Source organism: Nomia melanderi, chromosome 5, assembly GCF_051020985.1.
Source record: "Nomia melanderi isolate GNS246 chromosome 5, iyNomMela1, whole genome shotgun sequence".
Classification (NCBI taxonomy): Eukaryota; Metazoa; Arthropoda; class Insecta; order Hymenoptera; family Halictidae; genus Nomia; species Nomia melanderi.
Genome location: NC_135003.1, coordinates 10,240,240 through 10,255,458, shown reverse-complemented (window position 1 = coordinate 10,255,458; position 15,219 = coordinate 10,240,240).

The following is a 15,219-nucleotide window of genomic DNA, read 5'->3' as shown; positions in this document are numbered from 1 at the left end:
GGACGGGCCTAATGATCCTATTCGTCGATCTCCCGCCTGGATCTACCGACGTGCCCGTTTCAGGATATCCCGACGCGACGGGCGGCTGCCCGAGCCGATCTTAGAAATCGAGGGAGCGGTCTCGCGTCGATAGATCGATCAGACGGAGCGATCTCGACGCAGCACGATTTCATCGGTGGAACCGACGATCGTGTTATCGATAACATTAACGACGCTGACGCCGAGCGAGAAGCGAGCTGGTAGACTGCTTAATAAGGCTTAGCAGACCGCTCCGCTATTAGTTACGATAAACGAGGAGAAGATTAAAAAATGGGGCTTATAACGCGAAGACAGGGAAGGTGAGATTCTATCTGTACATGACATTGTACAAGCTTCTTTTCAATGAGCAAAGAGTGATGGAGATTTGAATAGATGGATTAGGCTTCTGTTTTGCGTAATTAAAATAGTAGAATAGAATCAAATTCTATGGAAATTATAACGCGTTTGAGTATTTTGGTTAAAATAGTTTAAAGTACCTTTATCGTACGAAGGATTTTAACCTTTTTGCGGTTTATTGGAGCTATTCTAGTTTCCCAGGAAACATAGAGAGCAACTTTAAAATCCCTTTGAGGAGATTTGGAATACTCTTAATGTCCTTCCAGCGACTATCATAGAAACCTTGAGAGTACTTTTAAGATTCTCACTCAGAAGATAATAAAGGGTCACGCAGAGTGACTCTCAAAGGTAGGACCTTCCAGAGATCTTCAGAGAATCTGCGAGATGCTTTTAAAGACTCTTAAAGGACTTGGAAATCCTCACGGAGAAGCGTGCTTGAGGTTCTCACGGAGAATTTCCGAACTTTTCCAAGAAGTTCTCGGAAGCCGGAGACTTACCTTAAAAGAGTTCCATTACTTGTTAACGCTGTTCGAAAAATAAGCAATTTATAACATCAGCTGCGTTCAATGCAAACCACTTGCCATTTCCGAATTAAATCCCAATGTACATTGAGTACATCTTCGTATATTTATAAGAGGAGTCAGAAATAATATACCAAAGAAAGCATAAAGTGTTATTATCGTTACTCAAAGTCAAAGATAATGAATGTAAAACACATTCTGAGTTATAGTATTAACGGATCGCATGACTTTACGCCATTCGAATTAAACGGTTGGTGGTCTCGGCACAACATTCATAATGGTACGATTACATTAATATGTTTCATCGAAGATGCTCATTCAGCGTGTTACAAATGGAGATCTAATTACCAAGATAAGTGTAACGACGCTAGTCCGTGTGTCATTTCGATTAATCGCGCGCGAATGTTCACTCGACAGAAAATAATTCTGTATGTCAGATGGTAGCGAAACACGCATCGTATATGCTTAATCGTTCAATATCGGAGATCGATTTCGCGCTCATTTTTTGCTCGTGAGCTAATCGAACGAAAGCTTCTAACGGACTCAAGGAACAAAAAAACTAACTGAGCGGGCAAGTCAATTAATTCAACGAGTGTATTTGGAAAGTTGCAAACATTTTCAACAATGCAGTTACTAACACAGAGTATCGCGTGATAGCGATAACGATCGTGCAATAAATCTGCAGTGGAGTCGCGAAATTTCTTGATAAAGATATCGCGGCTGTGCGCAGGCTAATAAAGGAATAACTCTTTTCCTGTTTGATTATCTAGATGGTATTATTGACGATATAATGCAAAATCAATTCCAAGGTTTTCCTTCAATACCGATTACTATGAAAAAAGTATGTCCGTTTACGATACATTCCGCAGAATCACATTATTCTTTAATGAACGAATTCAATGAGTTGTATTAACGAGGAAACGAGAAACAGCGTGGATTATTTGCTCGTAACACTAGAAAGGTGAAACTTCAAAACAGAATGATGGATCAATAAACGTGGATATCTAGATAGTTAAGGTCACTGGTATATGCACTGCATGATGAAACGAGAAGCACAAATTGCGTTGCTAATTGCAGGTCATATCAGGAACGAGCCTTGATTAACGGACACCGAATATCAAGACGCAAACACTAGCAAGAATAACAGATCGTCTCTAAATATTGTTAAGCACTGGAAGAAAGCAAAAAAAAAGTATATTGCATTGAAAGCATGCGACCAGCGAAGCAGAACGTATGCGTACCATAGATCGATGTGCCGATAAAATCTTTTTCGTTTATTCCCGCGTCCCGAGAAGCAATAAATTCTGATCCTTGCTGCAATCTCGCGTCGTATCGATTTGCAAGTAGATGAAACTCGGGAAAATCGTTCGATTCGACGTTTCGCTTCTACGACTTACAGGATGTAAGTGATGCCATGAAAGGGTAAATTCTATCCATTTATTAAAGTGTAAGGTTACTTCCTCCATCGGTTACGATATTTTTAATTCGCCAGGACCTAATAAACGATCACGACATCTTTACGACCGCTTCCATCGCTCCTGTCTTGTTAATATTCCCCGCGTTACGTGCATTTCCTTCGATCTCATAACGATAAATTAAACGGGCTACCAAGTTACTATTTTACAACACGCGAATGAATGTAACACAATATTTACTCGCCAGCAGTTTTATTTACATAATTCACGCACGGAACAGTTCAAAGTTCATACGTATACTTACTGCGACTTTCAATGTCACGCTTGTCCAAGATACAATTAATGCAATTTGTTTGATTAAGTATAATAAATTGATATTACATGTTCTTCAATATTTTATTGTGGTTAATTATTTTAAGTTTAATTCTTCGATTTAAGTTCTTTATATTTTATCGTGTAACATTAGTGTCTTTTAAACATTTGACCATGTATGTTAATCGAAGTATCACTGCTACTATTGCACATTATACTTTATGAATACATTATGATAATACCATTCTGGATGTTAGTTGTCAAGATATATTATAGTTGACTAGATTAGTATCTCGTGGACAGATACTGGACATTTCCGTGACACATTCAATGGTCTAATGAAATATTAATCAATAACCTGAAATTATTTTACAAAGGCTATTGAGTCCGTCGGCATGAAATTACTTGCATTCGTACCTTTCGGTATACAAACCGCGATTCGTTAGGTAAATCGTGTCGTGGAACAGTATCGCGCTTCTAATCAGCGAACTAATCGAGGCGGGGCAATGACGCCTAAACGATAGCTGTATGGACACGTTTTAAAGAACGGGTTTCGTTTCGATTGTGAAACAACCCGGTCGCAGCTGCGAAATCGTTGTGCTTCAGCGTAATCGCCCGGACCATTTTTTTGCCCCTACGTGAATGTTAACGCCGCGGACAAGCGCAGCCAGCAAATGCGACAAACAGGAAGGTCTCTTTCAATTGGCAAAAACTAACATCGCTTGTTATTGTCAGTTTCCTGTTGCTCTGTCACAAAGCATGGACCGTTTCGTAATATCCGCTGTACTGTCGGGTTGCAACCACAGAGCCAAGAACACCATGGCCATAAGATAATCCGGTGCTCGGAACTGGTGCGAAGGGTGAAAGTAGCGAACAATTAAGGCACGCTTACTACGGGAACCGATCGCGAGAGCTACCAGTTATTAATTAATCGATTCGATCGTGTAAATCCGACGGTGCTCGAAGTTTTTCTCGAAATCAATGACAGTGGCACTCTGCTCTGTTCGCTTACAGTTAGAAAACCGGACACCGTATGGGCGTGCCAAAATAAAATCATCCGACTTTGCAATGCAGCCCGTTCTCTATCCAGCAGAATAGAAGTAATGACGTATTTGCAACGGAACTATTAATTATTCTTAATCACGAGACCATTATATCTCCACCTGTGATCTGCTCGGCCAACTGGATCCTCCCTCTGAAACGATTCACGGCCTCTTTCTCTTTTTTCGAGGGATCCGCATTCCCCTACTCCGTCGCGCAGCTTTCAAGGTGCCGAATTAGAAAGGAAATTCGCGTATCCTTTGCCAGCCGACCGGCTAACGTCTCGTGAAAGTGCGGACAGCCGGGGCGGGTGTAGCCTTGTTCGCACGATTCCGTCAAGGAATCACACGAGTGATCAACGGCTCGGGATACTTTCGAGCCGATGACTCGTCAATCGTGACGTTCGCGGCTATGTAACGGATACGTGGGCTTCTTGACGCGGAGTGCCGCGGGTATAGCGCGTGTCCTTCAGTAGGCGATGGCGCTCACCTATCGCCGTTGAAGGTGGATGGCGACAGAAAGGCTCAACCCTTTCATGCCTGCCAACTCTAATGCATGGTATTAAAGGCTTGAACACTGCAAGAGGTACTGTAAGTGGCCTATTGTGTCTAGATGACTTTTGCAGTGCTTTATTAAGTGTTGGTTAATGGAGCAAACTATAGGATTGTATAAAACGTATAACAGCGGTGCAAAGAAGTTTATTATCTTTGTATTAGCGAGTGATCTAATCCACTTTGTTGCATGGCGGGACTTCAAATTTCAATTTTTTTAATGATTCTTTGCTTTAAGCGGCAGAAAGTGTATGATACAAGCCTCGATAATCATTACGAGATGGCCGTACGGAGGATCGTAAATGAGTTTTGTTGTGTCACAGTGGTTAGCGAATGAACAATTGATGTTTGATCATAGCTTTCTAAAGGTTTGATGGCTTCTAATCTGTAACTATGCCAGAGAAGGTAAAACGACAACATTGATGGTAATAGAACTTTCTTAGAAGAGGCTATTTAAAGTCTCGCGATATTTATATCGTGTCAATTTTCGATAGGGGAAATAAGATCATTGTTAAACCAGCTGTATTCCTTGATTTTGATCGTTTCAATTTTAATTACTCCTGACTAATAGCTATTACGCCGAAAATAAAAATCTATCTTAGGTGAAGAAAATTTAACGATTTATTGTTGTATCATTAGCGATTGTATGAAGAATTTTATTGACGCGAATGAAATTCTTCGGCAATGTATAGGGTAGTTATTATGATATAATTATAAAAAATAATTCCTCGAGTAATAGCATCGTAAAAGAGAGTGGAACTCAGAAGTCGTTAAAAAATGGAATATTTCACTATAAATTTCTCGGCGGATTTTCAAGACGCGTTAAATTGCAGGCGAGTGACAAACCTTCGTTTCGAATGTTACTCGCGCATACCAGGACCGCGGTGTATGCGGCGGCGAGGGCGTTATAAAGCTAAAACCCGCACAACTCCTTTCACCGTGTTCGATGAACGGAGCATGCTACAGGCGGCTGCGGCGGATCGATGCGACTAACCGGTCAACTGATCGTTCTGAACTGTGATTCACGATTGAACCAGATCAGTCGCTTCCAGCTTGCTTCGCGTCGCGTCCAATGAAATTGGATACGCCACGTTGCGGAGAGCGTTGATTATGTGATCAAATTAAAAAGATCCAGCCCACCTCTTCCTATAAATTACTTCACGCAGACTTGCGTAAAGATGGTCGATAAAATTTCGATAAGACTCGAGAATAAACATAAAACTCGAACGCATTCGGACACTTCTGACATAATAGAAATATATGATTCGCTCGATTCTTCAATTTGAATTCTTTATGCGTGTTCAATTGTTCGATTTTCTTTTTAGAAAAATTATGGTAGACATATCCTGTATAAGATGACGGAAAAATTAGCTACCTTTACTTTCCCCGTAGAAGGTAAAATAATATTTCAATCATACGTCCTTTCTGACATAACGTTAATCAGGAGACACTATAATTTTACGAATATACATAAGAAACGTATCTAAACACATATCCATGAATCAAGAAATTCGAAATCTCATTTCTGTCTCCAAGCTCTCATTAAACGGGCGAGCAACGCACGCTGCTCCGGTAACGCGAGGTCCCGCGTTTCTCGTGTGCGACGTTGTGGAAAACGCTCGGCTGGGCGATCACGCGCCGCGTTCCTGCGTGGAGGCGCGGCGGACCACGAATTTTCGCGACAGCTATAATTACAACCGGAATTATACCGTAACCCTAGTGCAATCACCAAGCTAGGAGTGAAATTACGGAATTTCGTCGAGCTAGTTCGGTCGCTAATCAATTACTTCGGGTCCGCTAATGATTTCTCGTTATCTACGCGTCGAACTGCTCCTTTTTTTCCATCGAGCAAAAAGAAGAAGACAGAGGAGAAAGATAGAGCAGGAGAGAAAACGAATCGACAATTATGTAGAAAGGCAAATCGACCGGGAACGTCGAACCCGATCATCCGTTCGTGCTTTCCGTTTCCCTCCTCTCTTTTTTCGATCAGTGGCCTCCTTCCTTTTCTTGGACGCCGTGGAATTACAGAACACCGAACCCGTCCATTTCAGCGGCTGAATCTCATTCGGCAATCGAAAATGACAGATTCGAGTCAGATACTTCGGCTCGATTAAGAATCGCTCACGGGTACAGTAGTTCATTCCGGTGAATTTTGTAGGCATTAAACGAGACAATCGGTTCGATGGAAAAATAGCGGACAAATCGGCCGGGTGTTCCGATTGCGCTTTTAATCCCGTTCCGCGATTCTCGATTCTCGGTATTAACTCCGGCCGACACGTGTTATCGATTCGCGGGCCTGGCGGAACTGCATCGGCGTCTCTGCTCCGCTAGAACGGAGTTCGGTATTATTTATGATCCGTTCGCTTATGTATAATACCGATCCTATCGGCGATCACTTTTCCTTTCGTGAACGGCGAACGTTTGTCTTTGCACACTAATTGTCGCGTCATGCAACGACCTTAAAAATTGTATTGGGTGTACCGTTTCGATATATACAAGCCGTTCCTTTCCTTGAAACGTTCGCCGACAAAGAACATTTTTTTCGTTGAAGTTTTACCGTTTTTTGGAACGGACATCTTGCGACGAACAACATTTTCAGAGCAAAAGTTTCGATTAGGCGAAGATATCTATAAAATTTCGAGGTGATCTTCGATTTTTGAAAATGGATATTATTTTTAGTTCGGTGGATCGTTTTGTAAGGAATTTAGATATATTATTTTGCTCTGATAATTATAAGATCGGTGGAAATTACTGTAGATATTTCACAGTAACTTTTCAATGTATTCTTGTGTACTTTCTCTAATAATGGGATCTGTCAATTTAATTGAAACAGTACACCCAGTGTATAACACTAGCGTAATGCCATGTACCGTTTTGATCTTATCCTACTGGACGTAGTAAACCAACAGGGCAAAAAAGACAGGTCGTGGTTTAGTTTCGTAATGCTGAGAGTATGCCGGCATTTGATATCGGCTGGCTGTACTTTATCGAAATATATCGTACGTTCTTTCTATCGACAATTTCAATGTAATTAGTTAGCTTTCCGAATCCTAGTTAACCGACTCAAATGTGCTTCATTTAAATATTTTGTTCTGCGATTTAGCTGGAAAACACGTCGTTAGCGTTCAAGGTAAACCATAATCAATGCACTGGTATTACCTAATTCTTATCATCGACACGAAAATAATTGAACGTTTATAATAATTAGCAGTCATTTAAGTTATCTAAGTATTTCTTTATCAAATTGCTCATAAAACTACCAACAAGAAAATTTCACAAAGAATGCAGGTCAGTTGTGTAAAAAATTTGAAAAATGTTACATCGATTAACGCTTGAATCAGCTAACTCAGATGTATCTTAGATCTAACTCACACTCGTGCACTTCGGCACAGCGTTAAGCGTGCTGCTCACTGTCAGCCTCGAACTTTTTAATCATGTCACAAAACAGTCATAAAGCCGTGACGAAATCTATTTGTCTTCCACTTTCTAATTCAAATAAAGAGATTAGAACAGGTTCCACGATCTGCGGATATAACAATTTTAAAGCGGTGAACGAAATCCTGCAGGTGATCGTTATCAGAAGAAAACACGACAAACACGGGCACTTTATTCACGTAGATAATCATTTGCAATGAAGTATCGTCCACCAGTAACCGCGATGTAAATGATTTCTCGGTGAACAGTAACTACCATGTAATTCCAAAATTACAGATGTTCGTTCGCCTACATAGTATCCTTTCCGCCGATCGTGAAAGTCCGTTGCAATGTCGCTTGGCTTTTCCATGTTAATAATAACAGTAATATGCACCGAGATGCAGATCTTAATAACAGTGTTTTGCGGACAATTAATCATCGTTCGATATCGGATCGGTCTTCTGTGGCTGGATACTCGTAACTGAAGTGGAAAAAGGGTCGTGTCTTACGTTAGATACAACGTAATTAGTGTGCCTCTGATTGAAGGTTGTTAGACGGTCTATCCGGTTGGATCCCAGACACTGTCCGCTGTTTGGTACAAATTCGATCCGTGAAAGAAATGCGATCAAGGCCGTCACATACGGTGGAATGCAGCCAAGTTTATAGCGGACACATTATTATCGACATATTGTGTAATTCAACCTGCCACGCGAACGCGATGCAACTCTATGCAAATACGCTGCGTATGATGTCACGAAACTACGTGTTACGCGAGTATTTGCCACCTATGTCGACTGCATTCCTTTGGATGCTCTGGGTTTCCATAAATCAGAGAATATGATTTTCGTGTCACCATTGTTTTTATGCAAATCAATATGTGGATCGATACATATATGTGTATTTAAAGAGGGACATCTTATTCGTTACAATTAGTATTCTAACCAAATTACTCTAACGATAGAATTATTCTTCGTAATTTTAAGTTTTCTACAAATACTGTTGGTAACATAAATATTGAAAATAATAATTAATAGTAGTTACTGTCAAACAAATGAGTGAAGTAATAAAACATTTTATAAGTTTCTATATAATTAAGTACTGAAAATAGTAATTAGTAGTAGTTACTGTTAGACGGATGAATGAAATAATAAAACATTTTATAAGTTTCTATATATGTTATAGATTAATACAAGTGTTTATAGAAAGAGAAAGTTATTTTTATGTTAAATCCTTTTTGCTCGATGAAAATAGATATCTTATCCAAGGTTGCACCGAGGAAATGGCTACTTTTGAGCCGTTATCATCATCCCTAATTCCACACAAATCGCGCAGCATTCCTGCGCCAGCGCTTTCTCGTCGCGATACTAGCTTCGTTAGCAAACGGTAACACACCGAAGATTGCGAGTAATTGTAGCAAATCGTTCGTTCTAGCCTTCACCCACTTTCTCCTTCATAGAGCGAGCTTAAGTCAACAATCGGGCGTAGATGTGTCGAACGAACAAATTCTAGACGACGGGCAAAGCCGTTGTTAACAGTCCACCTATAGCGGCCGGTTAATAGCACGATACCGCGGTGCAACGGTAAGTATCTCGAGTTCGTTTCCCGTATCCCGGCCACACAAATGGAAACTTAATGAACTGCAACGTATCATTTTTAATGACACCGTAGCGGGCAGCAATTTTCAAAGCAACCGATTCACATTACTCACTGTATTGAATTCTTTTAATTTCCGATTTAGACAGATCTTATACTTAATGAATCATACGGCGTGATTGTAAAAAAGCAATAAATATATTGGAAGAACGTTGTCTTGGAAATAAGACTATAACAGGATTATAAAATTATAGTGAACAATGTGAATTCCTTAGTGAGATAGATTGAGGTAAACAGCGCAATATAGATTGCCACATAGAGATTTTAGAAAAATCTTTTTAGTTCTTTCATTAAAACATTTACTCGTATTTAAAGATTCAATTTTGTCTTTAATCACCTCGGTCGTTCGGATGCGAGTTTCAATAGGTTCTCGCGATTCTTACTGATCCGAGCCGCATGGATCTTTGAGATTAGAAAAGTTGGAAGAACGGACTAAGATGATCTAATAATTTACCTAGATTGTTACGCTTACATCTTAATTCTTAATCGATAGTGAAAGTCTTCCGATGCACTGAGTGCGCCCATGGAAATAAAATGAATTTAGGTCGTTAACCAAGTGATAAATGAACATTTATGGTTACTGATGTACGAACGCTCTCTTCCAGACAGGTTCATAATTAAATTTGAGTCAGGTGCTCTTATACAGCTTCCTAATGCTTACGTTATCATTCAATGTTATTAGGCCTCTTAATCAACGAAAATTGAAGTTAATAAAGGAACTACCAGTAAATGCTGGAAATATACTCTACATCGGAAATGGCGCCAATTTATCTTGTTTTCGTGTAATTGATGAAGCCGTATATATTCTCCTGCGCTTTACTTCGCACCGTATGCAACGCGATTAAAATTGTCATTAATTATTATTTCACATTACAATATTAGACCACCCAGATGACCGTCCAATTATTATAGCATATTCCAGGATTATTTTCGGTCTTAGCGAAATGTTCGTGTACAGCGTGTTACTTATATTCGATACTACTGCTGACATCGTTCTGTTAAGGAAATACTTTGGAGTAATTTGAGCTTACGACACGAGGATTGAACAGTAACAGTGACCTATCTCTCAGAGACATGTATTCGGCCTCTGGCTTAGTCGATCTTAAACAACTGCCGCAGAGCTAGGCGTGCAATCGATAGAGAAAGTTTATCTGGGTTACGCGTCTATAATTAATTGGACGCTTAATCCTGTCTAAGTATTTCGCTTCGGTAGTCGATTAATGACGGAATAAATAAACCCTTTTAACGATCCTATTGGCAGCGGCGATACGTATGAGCTAGCTTCGCGTTCGCCATTTCCGCTAACTGTAATTCTCTCATTGACAATTCTAATGTACAGTCGACCTTAAAATCTCATCCTGCACCTCTCAAATTTCCTATATTCAAAACAAAATTCAACATTTTTTCATGCCATACATACATAATCCAATTCTTATCAGTTAAAACTAGATTGATTCGGAAAACTTGATTACCTTTCTTACAGTTATTCACTACGAAATCTAAAAAAGAAACTGACAAATCCAATTGTGATTAAATTTTCGAACAAAGATATGGGGAATTCTTATTCCTCTTAGAAATCGTCAAGATTTAACTAGTAATCGAATTAATGCTCGTTATACGTTCAACAATCCGTGTCCTTTCGTTTGACATATTTGAAAACTACCGGATACGAACTTTTGTGGTTGACTGTATCTATGAGACATTCTATAATTTCCAGTAGACCGGACGAGGTTCGTAAAATGTGACCGAAGGTACCGTTCGTAGTCCTCCGATCTCCAATGGCCGCTGAGGGAAAGGTTTGTATAAATTAGTCGAGCATTCGGTGGACAGCGGAAATTACGACGTTATCCTAAATAAACGCGGAATAGGATCTCCTGAACCGGAAATCGTGAGTACGATTCGCCGCGTGTCTGTAACAGTCCGTACGGAACGTGTAATTATACCAGGTATAAACCTGCCGCTCGCGGTGGATGCTCGCGATGATCTATCGAGTGCAGGATCTTGAGTGAAAGAATAGTTTATCTGTGCCAGACGAACTCGAACCGGCTGAGAATTTCGGTTATCTGATAAATAGATCAGGCCTCTGATAACTCTCGTGATTTCTATACCCCCTTTTTTTCCTCGTATTCTTCGTCTGGGCGGTAATTAAGATTTTTACCGGAATTATTGCGTCCGGGGATTTCAGTCTTCCCATAAACGCAACATTATTCTCCCAAAGACTTTCTCGCCTGTTCACCTATAATTTCGTCAGTTTAATGCACGCAGAGATACATCAGAGAAGTTAATGTAGCGTGGTGAACGTATCGCGCGATCTGTTTATACGTACAAACAAGAAAATCGTCGTCTGTGGTTGCACCCAATAATTTAATCACTTTCACTGAATAATATGTGGCTTGAGTATTTATGTCTCATTATCCATTTATCTACGTTTATTGAAATTCTATTGAATAGAAATGGCTCACTTCCTACCGTATTTGACTAAAGCGTTTTCTCCAAAATCAATTTAATATAAGAAAATAAATAAAATACATTGTAGTAATGATTTCCTTACCGTAATATAAACTATTACTATTTTACCGTAACTTATCGATACACATTCACATTAACGATTGATATGTATTAAACGTTCTAATTAAATATATCTATTAAAATTTTCAGTGTTTAATGTTGTTAACAAGTGTAAGGATTATTTTTAATTGCATATAAATAAGATTATGCCTGTAACATTCAGCTGTAACCTATAAATTGAATCGGTAGATACTTGGAACGTGTAAACGTGAGAATCGTAAGATTTCTGTTTCCTATGAATTTTTAGAGTAAATCATGGCGGAGAAAGTGACAATTCGCATTAAGCCTAGGTTGTCTCGAGCATGGTTATATTGGATAATCAACTGCAAAAAACATTATTAAATGAACTTTGGAAGAAGAGAAAGATGGCGGAGAATGTAAATCTTTACCAAATGAGTCAAGTTTTTTAAAACTTTCAACATCCAAGCTTTGCATAAGAGGAAGAAGATCTTATCATTCTCGAATTTCACCTGCCGGTAACTCGAATATTCTCATCTGCGGTTGCCAATGTTTTTCGGTTCATTTATTATCCGGCGCTAATTGGCACTCTATTTTCTAGCGAGATTTACCATTCATCTCAGAGAAAATTAGAAACTTAACCACTTTAGCAATGCCTGTGTGACTGATCCTTTTCATGATACTCTATTTTTCAAGAAAAACAATTTCATAGCGCTATTTTCTGTTTAATAGAATATACTGCACACGTAATATTTATCTAAGTACTTCATCAGTAGACTGCGGATATTTATAGGATCTCTTAACCTGCAACGGTAGTAAAATAAATATTGACCAAGTATAACGTCGTATATGTTACTATCATCACAATAAAACCTTTGATACAGGACTATACACGAGATATTTGACCTTAAAAATCATCTTCTTACGATAACGTCATAATAAAAGAAAACTCCAACAATCTCCATCAAAATGAAAAATATCCACTTCGACTGGAATCTTAAGAATATTCAGCGCGCGTTTAATAGAATTCACGTAATTAGAGGTTCCGTACAGGAAGAATCGAGCGTTTCTTCTTCCAACCGTGGGCTCGCTTTCAATTAAACCGCACCGACAGCCTAATTCTTTACGATTTCCGCGAACTATAAACGCAACGGATAATTGCGATCTAATTGAAATGTAGCAGTTTTGGTGTACTTTGGCATTTTCATTTAGCTCTTCGCATAATTTGCACTCAGTGCTCGCCGTAAGATACATAAAGATCCTTCCTTATACTCTACATGTTGCGGTCGAGACACTTTTAACAGCGTCCGCGGCTTATCTCGATCGCGAAATATTAATGCAGCACACGTCTCCCTTGTAATTAATGTCACCGGTCCAACGACTAATACAACCGCGGTTTCTACAATGTATGTAGATTCGAGTAGACTTGTCCGCGCGCGCCGATCGGCCGAGCTTGACCGGTGAAAGGCGCATTTCTTTCGTTGAAAATATCACGGATCGTATACACGATATCGAAATTATCCGATAAACGGGTTCACCGACGGGAACGGCCGTAAACTAAAGAGTTAACGCCGAGTTCCGTCGGCGCCGAGGCAAGTGGCGATTTTCATGCGAAAATTCTACGCGATAGTTCTTTGTTTCGTTTATCCAATCTACACTTGTCAATTATTTTACGGCCGATTATTTACATGAATGGTACCTTCTTTCCGATTTTAACGGCGAACTTAAGACCGCCGCTAATCTGTTGCGTACGTTTCCCTCAGTTTATTATATACGTTTACTTTCAAATCGCTTTTCAAATTCTCTCGCCAGTCGTTTCGATTTCATTAAAAGCTTTGCGATCAGACTTCCATTCGGATTTGAATATTTCAACAATTTTGGAAAAGTCAGACATGTAGAAACGATAATTGTGCCTATCCTTCTCCGCGCGAGACCTTACGGACGGTAACATACACTTTCTTTGAATAATTCACACAATGTAGCGTCGGTGAAAAATTTCTTCAGTCTACGAAAATCTCTATCACGCTCCATAAAAGAGAAAATTTCAATAACTCATTTCGTTACGGGTGTATCGGCTCATGGAAAATTGCGAATGCATAAAATTTCGCAGTCTAGTTACTTCTTAATAATAGCGGGTTCACAATGAGACTCTCTATATTCTTCTGCCATTTGTCTGCCCTTCTTTCCTCCTCTTTCGCTCCCACGGTTTCATAAAAACGATCAAAGTAACATGCAACTGACGTTGACCGAAGTATCATTGTGAATTGTTCGAATCCCATTTGCCCGTTGCAGACCGCGGTGGATTTAATCCGCGGAGAGTTCAGTCGGGGATTATGGAAACCAAATACGGTTCACATGACAAACCTGATTTAAGACGGGCCACCGCGTCTCCGTGGCATAAACGCGAGTGGCGTTTCGAAATTTCCTCGGTTTGGTCGGTATGATAATTCTGATGGAAAGGTGGCTAGACGGTAGCACTGGACAACCGCGCGATATACAGAGCAAGCATTATTGGCCCTCGACCGGCCATTTTCGTCGGGAGTTGATTACCTGGCAAACGTGGGAGCTGCCAGGATAATGGCATCTCTGGACATTTCAGGCTCCCAATTTGGTATGACTTCTGACGGACCAATTCCGCGCGCCACTGTGATTGCACGGTCAATCAGCGACAGGAAATTCCCAGCCGAAGACACCCCGAAGACCTGGAGATCCTGAAACCCCGTTTCACGTCGATGAGTGTTTTGGAAGCTGTCAGCCTAAAATTAGTCCCAACTCATTTGGATCCGAGCATCCTCGGCCCGTGTGTACGATCACTCGTTTCTGTTGTAACGAGAGTATTGGGTATAATGTAGCGGCGCGGACATGAAGACGTTTGGCACACCAATTATCAAGGAACTTGGCCTGCGTGTCGAATGCGCGGCACATTAACTCTACGATAAAATTGTGTGATGACGGATGTTGATGCTTCTGTTCTTCGGTGATGGACGAATTCATGCGTTTGGATGTTTGAAATAATGTCCAAGGTAAGGGAGATTTATAATCCGGATGATAATTATAGCGTGATCTTTTTAAATGCGAGAATCGGAAACTGATTAGTAAATGTTGTGCGACTGGTATAATTCGAGATGGAATGAATGAAGTTTAATAGTGCGAAGAGTAACTAAATCTTTCTATTGCGAACGATAATAGAAGAATCGGAATTTAATCAAATTATAGGTTATCACGAACGCGGAATGACGCGAACACGAGCTGGGAATTTATCAGATTAGCATACAGGTGCACTTTTCGTTAAAGTGAACGGAAAATTAAGCTTGCGCCTGTAGACACGACGTAAATGAGTGGTTGCCAAGAATGCTGACATTCGTTAACCTCAACTCGCGCCCAGAAAACATATTCTTAATTATTATTTAT